General features: G+C 45.8%; 2 pseudogenes; one reads left to right on the forward strand and one right to left on the reverse strand.

The window, feature by feature from the left end:
- Window positions 1–7,226: 7,226 nt before the first annotated feature.
- On the forward strand, window positions 7,227–8,338 carry LOC116545781 (annotated as a pseudogene).
- A 1,783-nt stretch (window positions 8,339–10,121) lies between these two features.
- Window positions 10,122–11,145, reverse strand: LOC116545777 (annotated as a pseudogene).
- Window positions 11,146–12,053: the final 908 nt, after the last annotated feature.

The following is a 12,053-nucleotide window of genomic DNA, read 5'->3' on the forward strand; positions in this document are numbered from 1 at the left end:
TGTGGCCAGCGCTGCTGTGCCGGCCGGCCGGCGCCGACCAGCGCCGCTGCTCTGCCCCGCGCGGCTGCTTTGTCGGCGCCCCGGAGCCGCGGTTCTCCGTACAAAATACACCGGTCCGGGTGCCCTTTTGGCTGGCGATTGGAGCCACGGGAAGTCGCCCATATGCTGGTTCAAAAAGGGGACTGAGCAGAGAACCAGGACAGTAGATTCCAGGGCAAAAAAAAAAAGAAAAAAAAGCGCCACAAACCTCAGTGCCGCTGTTTAAGCCAGCGCAGTGAGTGGCCGCAGGGGAAAACAAACAGACCCCGGCGCCTCTTCAACAGGCGACTGGAACACCAACTTAAAAAAGGCTCTGAGGCAGGGAGCCAGGCGATCAGGCTCGGCTGGTCCCACCCCCACAAAAGAACAGCAACCAGAAACTCTGGATTGAGAGTTTCACAGCAAGCGCAGCTGAACCCGGGACAGTCCAGCTCTGTGGGGGAGGGGCGTCCGCCATTACCGAGGCAGCCCGCCGTTGCCAAGGCAACCCGCCATTGCTGAGGCAGCCCGCCGTTGCCAAGGCAACACGCCACAGCAGAGACTCCGCCCCAACAGAGGCGGGCCACCATCGCCAAAGCAGTTCTAACTACACCCATATAAACAGGACTGCAGGGAAGTTCACTCCGCAGCGGGGCGCAGCCCACAGCAGCTCAGCAAAGCTGCTATAGGCCGACAGTGACTAGGCTGCCTCCTTGCTGGGCTGGGCAGGTCTGAAGGAAAAAAAGAAAAAAAAAAAAAAAAAAAGAAGGCAGCAGCATAACGGAAACTCATAAATAAAGCCCTAAATCCCTGGGACAGAGCACCTGGGAACAAAAAGCAGTTTATGAGTTCTGCTGCAGCAGACCTAAAAGTACCTGCCCAGCAGCTCTGAATGAACAACAACAGAGCTCACAGCTCACCATTTGAGCTCCTATAAAGAAAAGACCGTCTCCTCAAGCAGCTCCCTGACCCCTATATATCCAAAAAGACACCTCATAGAGGAGAGATCAGATTGACACTAGGCGGGTATCCTTCTGGGACAAAGATAGAAGAAGAAGAAAACTGGTAACAACCCTTGCTGTTCAACAGCTGCTGCAGGTGAACCCCAGGCAAGCAGGGCCTGGAGTGAACCTCAGCAGACCTACAGCAGAGGGGCCAGACTGTCAGAAGGAAAACCAAGAAGCAGAAATAACCTCATCATCAACAAACAGAACGTCAATCTGAAAGATTTGAGACCCAATCTGAAAGCCAGCAACTACAAAGTCGACAGGTGGATAAATCCTTAAGGATGGGAAGAAACCGGCGCAAAAAGGATGAAAACACCCGAAACCAGAACACCTCTCCTCCTAAAAGGGATCACAACTCCTTGCCAGCAAGGGAACAAGGTTGGATGGAGAATGAGTGTGATGAAATGACAGAATCAGAATTCAGAAGGTGGGTAGTAAGAAACTTCTGTGAACTTAAAGAACATGTTCTAACCAAATGCAAAGAAACTAAGAACCTTGAAAAAAGATTTGACGAAATGCTAACAAGAATGGACAAAATAGAAAGGAATATAAGTGAATTGATGGAGCTGAAAACTGCAACACGAGAACTTCGTGAAGCATGCACAAGTATCAACAGCCGACTTGACCAAGCAGAAGAAAGGATATCAGAGGTCGAAGATCAACTCAATGAAATAAAACGGGAAGGCAAGACTGGAGAAAAAAGGGTAAAAAGGAACGAACAAAGTCTCCAAGAAATGTGGGACTATGTGAAAAGACCTAATCTACGTTTGATAGGCGTACCCGAATGCGACGAAGAGAATGAATCCAAGCTGGAAAATACTCTGCAGGATATTATCCAGGAAAACTTCCCCAACCTAGCAAGGCAGGCAAACATTCAAGTCCAGGAAATACAGAGAACACCACAAAGATATTCGTCAAGAAGAGCAACCCCAAGGCACATAATCGTCAGATTCACCAGGGTCGAAATGAAGGAGAAAATACTAAGGGCAGCCAGAGAGAAAGGTCGGGTTACCCACAAAGGGAAGCCCATCAGACTCACAGCAGATCTCTCAGCAGAAACCCTACAAGCCAGAAGAGAATGGGGGCCAATATTCAACATCCTTAAAGAAAAGAACTTTCAACCCAGAATCTCCTATCCAGCCAAACTAAGCTTCATAAGTGAAGGAAAAATAAAATCCTTTGGGAACATGCAAGTACTCAGAGATTTCGTCACCACCAGGCCAGCTCTACAAGAGCTCCTGAAAGAGGCTCTACACATATAAAGGAACAACAAGTACCAGCTCAACTAAAGGGCAAAACAGCCAGCTAGCAGCAAAATGGCAGTATCAAATTCACACATAACAATATTAACCCTAAATGTAAATGGACTAAATGCCCCAATCAAAAGACACAGACTGACAAATTGGATAAAAAGCCAAAACCCATCTGTGTGCTGTATCCAGGAAACCCATCTCACATGCAAGGATACACAAAGGCTCAAAATAAAGGGATGGAGGAAGATTTACCAAGCAAATGGAGAGCAAAAAAAAGCAGGAGTTGCAATTCTCATCTCTGATAAATTAGACTTTAAAGCAACAAAGATCATAAGAGACAAAGAGGGACATTATATAATGGTAAAAGGATCAATGCAACAAGAAGAGCTAACAATCCTAAATATATACGCACCCAATACAGGAGCACCCAGATACATAAGGCAAGTTCTTAATGACTTACAAAGGGACTTAGACTCCCACACAATAATAGTGGGAGACTTTAACACCCCATTGTCAACATTAGACAGATCAACCAGACAGAAAATTAACAAGGATATCCAGGACTTGAACTCAGACCTGGACCAAGCAAACCTAATAGACATTTACAGAACTCTCCACCCCAAATCCACAGAATATACATTCTTCTCAGCACCACATCACACCTACTCTAAAATTGACCACATAATTGGGAGTAAATCACTCCTCAGCAAATGCAAAAGAACGGAAATCGTAACAAACAGTCTCTCAGACCACAGTGCAATCAAGTTAGAACTCAGAATTCAAAAACTAACTCAGAACCGCACAGCTTCATGGAAACTGAACAACTTGCTCTTGAATGTTGACTGGATAAACAATGAAATGAAGGCAGAAATAAAGATGTTCTTCGAAACCAACGAGAATGAAGACACAACATACCAAAATCTCTGGGACACATTTAAAGCAGTATCTAGAGGAAAATATATAGCAATAAGTGCCCACATGAGAAGCAAGGAGAGATCAAAAATTGACACCCTATCGTCAAAACTGAAAGAGCTAGAGGAGCAAGATCAAAAAAACTCAAAGTCTAGCAGAAGACAAGAAATAGCTAAGATCAGAGCAGAACTGAAGGAGATAGAGACACAAAAAACCCTTCAAAAAATCAATAAATCCAGGAGCTGGTTTTTTGAAAAGATCAACAAAATAGACAGACCACTAGCCAGATTAATAAAAAAGAAAAGAGAGAATAACCAAATTGATGCAATAAAAAACGATAAAGGGGATATCACCACAGATTCCACAGAAATTCAAACCATCATCAGAGATTATTACAAACAACTCTATGCACACAAACTAATAAACCTGGAAGAAATGGATAAATTCCTGGACACTTGCCTCCTGCCAAGCCTAAACCAGGAAGAAGCCAAAACCCTGAACAGACCCATAACAAGGTCTGAAGTTGAGGCAGCAATTAAGAGCTTACCACCCAAAAAAAGCCCAGGTCCAGATGGGTTCACAGCTGAATTCTACCAGACATACAAAGAGGAGCTGGTACCATTTCTTCTGAAACTATTCCAAACAATACAAAAAGAGGGAATTCTTCCCAAATCATTTTATGAGACCAACATCATCCTGATTCCAAAACCCGGCAGAGACTCAACAAGAAAAGAAAACTTCAGGCCAATATCCATGATGAACATAGATGCAAAAATCTTCAATAAAATACTGACAAGCCGATTGCAACAGCACATCAAAAAGCTTATCCACCATGATCAAGTAGGCTTCATCCCGGGGATGCAAGGCTGGTTCAACATACGCAAGTCTATAAACGTAATTCACCACATAAACAGAACCAAAGACAAAAACCACATGATTATCTCAATTGATGCAGAGAAGGCCTTTGACAAAATTCAACAGCCCTTTATGCTAAAAACACTCAGTAAGCTAGGTATCAATGGAACGTATCTCAAAATAATAAAAGCTATTTATGACAAACCAACAGCCAATATCATACTGAATGGGCAAAAACTGGAAGCATTCCCCTTGAAATGTGGCACCAGACAAGGATGCCCGCTCTCACCACTGCTATTCAATATAGTATTAGAAGTTCTAGCCAGAGCAATCAGGCAAGAAAAAGAAATAAAGGGCATTCAAATAGGAAAGGAGGAAGTCAAATTGTCTCTATTTGCAGATGACATGATTGTATATCTAGAAGACCCCATCGTCTCAGCCCCAAACCTCCTGAAACTCATAAGCAAGTTCAGCAAAGTCTCAGGATACAAAATCAATGTGCAAAAATCACATGCATTCCTATACACCAGTAACAGACTTAAAGAGAGCCAAATCAAGAACAAACTTCCATTCACAATTGCCACAAAGAGAATAAAATACCTAGGAATACAACTAACAAGGAATGTAAAGGACCTCTTCAAGGAGAACTACAAGCCACTGCTCAACGAAATAAGAGAGGACACAAACAGATGGAGAAACATCCCATGTTCATGGTTAGGAAGAATCAATATCGTGAAAATGGCCATACTGCCCAAAGTAATTTACAGATTCAATGCTATCCCCATCAAGCTACCAATGACCTTCTTTGCAGAACTGGAAAAAACCACCTTAAACTTCATATGGAACCAAAAGAGAGCCCGCATAGCCAAGTCAATTCTAAGCAAAAAGAACAAAGCGGGGGGCATCACACTACCAGACTTCAAACTATACTACAAGGCTACAGTAATCAAAACAGCATGGTACTGGTACCAAAACAGAGATATAGACCAATGGAACAGAACAGAGGTCTCGGAGGCAACACAACATATCTACAACCATCTGATCTTTGACAAACCAGACAAAAACAAGCAATGGGGAAAGGATTCCCTGTTCAATAAATGGTGTTGGGAAAGCTGGCTAGCCATGTGCAGAAAGCAGAAACTGGACCCCTTCCTGACACCTTACACTAAAATTAACTCCAGATGGATTAAAGACTTAAACATAAGACCTAACACCATAAAAACCCTAGAAGAAAATCTAGGCAAAACCATTCAGGACGTAGGTGTAGGCAAGGACTTCATGACCAAAACGCCAAACGCATTGACAACAAAAGCCAAAATAGACAAATGGGACCTAATCAAACTCCACAGCTTCTGCACAGCAAAAGAAACAATCATTAGAGTGAATCGGCAACCAACAGATTGGGAAAAAATTTTTGCAGTTTACCCATCTGACAAAGGGCTGATATCCGTAATTTACAAAGAACTAAAGCAGATTTACAAGAAAAAAACTAACAAGCCCATTCAAAAGTGGGCAAAGGATATGAACAGACACTTCTCAAAAGAAGACATACGTGAGGCCAACAAACATATGAAAAAATGCTCATCATCACTGGTCATCAGAGAAATGCAAATCAAAACTACACTGAGATACCATCTCACGCCGGTTAGAATGGCGATCATTAAAAAATCTGGAGACAACAGATGCTGGAGAGGATGTGGAGAAATAGGAACACTTTTGCACTGTTGGTGGGAGTGTAAATTAGTGCAACCATTGTGGAAGACAGTGTGGCGATTCCTCAAGGACCTAGAAATAGAAATTCCATTTGACCCAGCAATCCCATTACTGGGTATATATCCAAAAGATTACAAATCGTTCTACTATAAGGACACGTGTACACGAATGTTCATTGCAGCACTGTTTACAATAGCAAAGACCTGGAACCAACCCAAATGCCCATCGACGATAGACTGGATAGGGAAAATGTGGCACATATACACCATGGAATATTATGCAGCCATAAAAAACGATGAGTTTGGGTCCTTTGTAGGGACATGGATGAACCTGGAAACCATCATTCTCAGCAAACTGACAGAAGACCAGAAGATCAAACACCGCATGTTCTCACTCATAGGCGGGTGTTAAACAATGAGAACACATGGACACAAGGAGGGGAGCACTACACACTGGGGTCAGTTGGGGGGAAATAGGGGAGGGAGGGTGGGGGGTGGGAAGCTGGGGAGAGATAGCAAGGGGAGAAATGCCAGATGTAGGTGATGGGGAGGAAGGCAGCAAATCACACTGCCACGTGTGTTCCTATGCAACAATTTTGCATGTTCTTCACATGTACCCCAAAACCTAAAATGCAATAAAATAAATAAATGGGGAAAAAAAAAAAAAAAGAAAGAAAGTTAAGCAATTTGCTGAATATTAAATAAATATACAAAACTATCAAATTTTTTAAAGACCAGCAAAAACCATGTTAAAAAATAAAATTAGAAAGCAAGGAGAAGTTAAAAACAAACACTATAAAACTATGAAAATTTTGAATGGACTTGATAATTTGTTTTTTGTTTTTGTTTTTGTTTTTAAATATTATAGCTCTGAGGGAAATCTGGCTACAGGGCTCGGATTTTCCAGTGTTTCCTTTTGTTTCCCTCTGTCACCCAGGCTGGAGTACAGTGGAGCGACCACGGCTCACTGCAACTTTGCCTCCCAGGTTCAAGCGATTCTCCTGTCTCAGCCTCCTGAGTAGCTGGGACTACAAGCTCATGCCCCCGCAGCCTGGCTAAGTTTTGTATTTTTGGTATAGAGATGGGGTTTCACCATGTTGGCCAGGCTGGTCTCGAACTTCTGACCTCAAGTGATCTGCCTGCCTCTGCCTCCCAAAGTGCTGGGATTACAGGCGAGAGCCACCTATCGCTTGTTTCTGCTTCTGCTTTTTCGTGCATTCTGTTAACCCCTCTGCCACCCACTCTGCAGCAATTAAGATAAATACCTGCAATTTGGGGGCTACCACCTGCCCTTTGGGAGACCCCTTTTTGTCCCTTCTTTTGCTTCTGTAGTTGCAGCTGTCGATGCCCATTTTCTTCTTTACTAGTCACAACAGAAAAGAGTTGAATGAATTAATGAATGAATGAATTCATACAATGAGCCCCCATTCCTGTAGACCCCTTCAATCCAAATCATTATTTAGCTCCTAATGCATTTTACTATAGGTGACCACTGATCATTTCCTGAGCCTTCATTAGATTTTTTAATCTAGTCTAACCCACTGATTTCTGTCCTAAATTCTTTAACCAGTTAGCATCAGCAGTCATCGTGGATTCTGAAATGTACTAGGAGAGATCCTGACATTTTCCCATCTCAGCCAGCGCAGCATCAGCTTGTGGGTCTCTGAGACCCGAAAATTGAGAGTTTTCGCACCCCAGGGGCTGTTCCTGGTGGCTCTGCAGCTGTCAGTGTGCCACAGAACGAATATACTGAATTACACTGTAAATGCTATGGATACCATTTGGATTACCATGAGAAAACGAGAAAGAAGGAAAGTCCAGAGGCTCATGAATATTTAAAGAAGGCAAAGAAAATGATTGGTCTGAAGGCTAAGCTTTACTATAAACAGCACCCTGCTGAGAAAATACAAATGAAAAATACTATCAAGATGCATGAAAAGAGAAATATATAATTATTGAAATATATAATTATTGTAAAGACTCCACAGGTAGCAGGATCTGCCTATCTGCTGGACAGAGAGGGACAATCTCGAGCTAAAGTACTTTACAATATGATAAAACCAAAAAGAAAAGAGAAGGCAGGAAAATGGGAAGTCCTTCTGCCTAAAGTACATGCCCAGGGAGAAGCAGAAGTATTAAAAGTTATTCAAACGGAAAGAGAAAGAAGAAGGCATAGAAGAGGATGGTTGCTGAAGTCTATGTTGGAGATGGCTTTACAAGAAAATCACCTAAATATGAAAGATTCATCAGGCTATGGTCTTGAGTTTCAAGAAAGCCCAGGTAACATGTCCTGACCTGAAAGCCACCTTTTGCCTACCAATACTTGGTGTAAAGAAGAATCCCTCATTCACACTGTATACAACTTTGGATGCTCTTACGAAAGGTACTGTCACTGAAGGAAATGTGAGCGAATTGGCCCTTGCAATGCAAGGAGGCCAAGTTACTTGGGGAAAATATGCCCAGGTTACCAACAATCCTCAAAATGATGGATGCGTAAATGAAGTCTTACTGGTTTGACAGCAATTTCATATACAATTATTAAGGACTACATACCAATTGAAAAAACTGCCATTACTTATAATGTTTCTGAATACTACCAAACAGCCATACATGTCTGCAGTCATCAAGAGATTTATTAAATTATAAACATTAAAATTCCTGAGATTCTCAACTTCACCCCTGCCCTGCCAAGGGATATTGTCAGATGTAAACCAACACCCTGATGACTTCTACAAAGCAACTTGGCTTTCAAAGTTGAACCCAGTCTTCCCTCCTTTCTTTACTCAGTCTACTCCCAAGGGACTCCCAGACCTGATGAGAGGAGTAAGGATCCCATTCCCCAAAGGACCCTAAAGTGTCCAAGGACAAGAGAAGTACAGACCTCGCCTTCTCTGCGGTTCTAGGTGCGAGGCCAGTCCTGCAGAGCATGCAGCCTCAGGCCCTTCCTGCACGTGCTCCCTTCTTCTTGGAGGCCTGGTCCCCAGGCTAACTCCAGGATGGATAACAAAGCACAAACCCAGCTGCGTGATGGCAGGGCCCTCCACCAGCTGTTAGGCATTTGGCCTGAAAAGTCACCACACTTGGTCAGTCCCAGGCACCCACATCATGTTGCTATGAACACTGAAATGCATACTGTTTCTGCAGAAGACAAAGCTTGTTCTTTCCCTGTTTCAACAACTGCAGTCTTTTGTAAACTGGGTTCCTGAGCAAAGAAACACAGGCCAAGGACTACCTAGGACTGGAGTTCTCAATCATGGTGGCCCATTGGACCTATCTGGGCATCTTTTAAATCCCAGTGGCTCAGGCATTATCCCAGACCAAATAAATCGGAGCCTCTAGAGGCAGTGGTTGCCTTGAATGCTCAGCAAGTGATTCCAGTGGGCAACCAGGGCTGAATGCTGTTCTAGATTCGGGGCATAGCACTGTCCCTCCAGCTTCCACTCCCCGGTGACGATCTCTCCTGGACTGCAGTCTCGTGTTTTACCTACATCTCCGAGTTGTGTGATTTTGGCTTTGCATGTTCCTACTTCCCAGATGAGTCAGGCAGGGGCCATTTTACAGAAACCAAGTAGGCGTTCAGGGCCTGAGGGATGCCAGGAGACAGGAAGCAGGAAGCGGGAAGCAGGAAGCAGGTGGAGCACGCTGTCCCTCGTGGGGCAGCGGTTCGCAGCTTTCAGACAAAGGACGTTTGGGCCCTACCCCCAGACCCAATGAACTCATTGGGGTTGAACGCAAGAAATTAGTATGTTTTTAGAGCTCTCCAGTACATTCAGATGCATGGCCAGGGTTGAGAACTGCTGATTGGCATATTCAGAGATTCCAAATCACCCTGCTTGAATCTGTTCTCCTCTGACATGAATATTCTTGTCTTTTAAATTTTCTTTCTTCTCCCAATTATTTCTTTCTTTTATTTCTTTCTTTTTCTGTCTTTGTCTCCTCAGACATGGCTTTGTCTTTTTCTTTCTTTCTTTCTTGTGATGGAGGAATCGCAAATGCATTGCAATGTGCAGTGAAAGGAATCGTGGGGAAGGCCCACTTCGAACCACGGTCAGGTGACTTGGGCAGGCACCAGGAGCTGTGGGCCCATGGGGCCTGGCCTAGGCTGGCACAGCCCTGTCCCCAGTCCTGAGGGATTGTCTCCACAGGGCCTGGCCGCTGGCCCGGCCGCCTCCATGGCTGCCCTGATCCAGCAGCCACACTCATTGTGGTGAACACAGGGAAGCCTCTTCCTGATGCTGAGAAAGGTGGTGTGGAGTGGACAGTGGCCGGAGTGACACCAGGCCCTGCCCCACACAGGGCGGCCCAGCAGTGGGTGATGGCCTGGGCAGAGGCTGTCCCCGTGGAGGGAGACTGTGTGGGGCAGCCTAGGTGTAGAAGATGACCTCAGGGATCTAGCCGTCCTCCACAGATGTCCCGTTGTTGTTCCCGGCCTTCACAGCAGAAGGTGAAGCAGGTCTTGGCGCCCATGGTGGGCAACTCGTGTGTCACCTCGCATAGGCCTTTGGTGCCCTAGTGGGAGTCTGGGCCCTTGAGCGTGGCACAGGCCGTGTAGCTGACGTTGGGCAGCACCTCCACCAGCTCCTTGAACATGACGGGGGAGGTGCTAGCTGAACCTGGTAGCTGAAGCCCGTGTCGTTCTGGCCCAGGACAGTGTTGCTGTTGGTGCCAATGATCTGGATGTTCACTTGGTAGCCAATGGGCCCATGGATGGATCCGCACAGCCCAAATCCCACCACAAAGATGCGCTTGTTGACGGAGAACCTGATGCGGTCTGGTGCGGCTATAGCCCCAGCGACTCTCCACCTGCTGGAAGAGGTTGATGCTGCGCTCCTTCCCGCGCAGGCAGCAGCGGGCCGGTCCATGAACTCCACTCGCAGCTTGGGGTGACGATGAAGCGCAGGAAGAGGCTGACCACCTTGAGGTCCACCAGGATGCCTGACTGTGCAGGGGGCCTGCAGCAAACTCCTGGATGGTCTTAAGTGGGAAGCAGATGAGGCCCAGGGCCTTGCCCAGAACCTTCTGCCTGTTCTCAGGCGTTACCTGCAGCTGCTACCACGGACACTCAGCCTCAGACCAGCGGACGATGGCGTTGAACAGCCGCACTTCACGGATGTCCAGTGTGTCGCGCTCCAGGACAGCCACCAGCGTGTCCAGGTCAATGCCGGTGAAGCCCTCTGCGGTGATGGCGTCCACGGTGTTTCTGTGATGTTCTCCAGGCACAGGCTGGCCAGCTATGGTTCATCGAAGAGTCGCCCCTGCATGAGCAGCATGAAGACGTTGTCGGCTCACAGGTTCTTCTTCAGGAACTCCACGCAGTGGCCTCGAGCGCCAGCACCGCCTGCTTCTCGGTGGTGTATGTATAGCGTGGTCATCACCATCTCCGGGCAATCTGCACCTCGTCCCAGTGGAAAAACTTGAGCAGTGACAGGAAGGCGGCGGGCTCCACGTCAGGCAGCTCTATCTCCCAGGCCAGAGTGCAGTAGCCTGACCTTGACTCACTGTAACCTCTGCCTCCCGGTCCTGGTTCAAGCAATTCTCCTGCCTCAGCCTCCCGAGTACCTGGGATTACAGGCATGCACCATCACGCCCAGCTAATTTTTGTATTTTTATTAGAGATAGGGTTTCACCACGTGGCCCGGCTGGTCTTGAACTCCTGACCTCATGATCCGCCCACCACGGCCTCCCAAAATGCTGGGATTATAGGCATGAGCCACCCTGCCCAGGCTCTTTCTTCCCTTCTCTCTCTCTCTCCCTTCCTTCCTTCCTTCCTTCCTTCCTTCCTTCCTTCCATCCTTCCTTCCTTCCTTCTTTCTTCCTTTCTTCCTTTCTTTCCCTTTCTTCTTTCTTTCTTCCTTTCCCTCTTTTTCTCTCTCTTTCTCTTTCTTTTTTTTTGAGATAGGGTCTGGCCGTGTCGCCTAGACTTGAGTGCTGTGGCACCGTCATGGCTCACTACAGTATCAAGTGTGCTTCTGTGCTCAAGTGACCCTCCCACCTCAGCCTCTCAAAGTGCTGGGATTACAGATGTGAGCCACCATACCTGGCCTCGTTTTCTTCATGTGTGATTTAATTTGAAACTTAATGTTTGCTTATGTTCAAATCTTTCTGGTAAATTTCCTGTGCCAGTGGAGAGCTGCCTCCCTATATAGGAGACTAGACTCCCCATATAGGGACTACATAGGAAGAAACAGATCTTAAAACACTTGAGCGTTAGAACAGACCTGGTTCTCATGAATTTTACATGATTCCACTCCTTTTCCTTTCTAGTATATAATTATACTTCTTTCAAAATACTTTAA

Source organism: Sapajus apella, unplaced genomic scaffold, assembly GCF_009761245.1.
Source record: "Sapajus apella isolate SASKATOON/1434 unplaced genomic scaffold, GSC_monkey_1.0 scaffold369, whole genome shotgun sequence".
In the NCBI taxonomy this organism is placed as follows: Eukaryota; Metazoa; Chordata; class Mammalia; order Primates; family Cebidae; genus Sapajus; species Sapajus apella.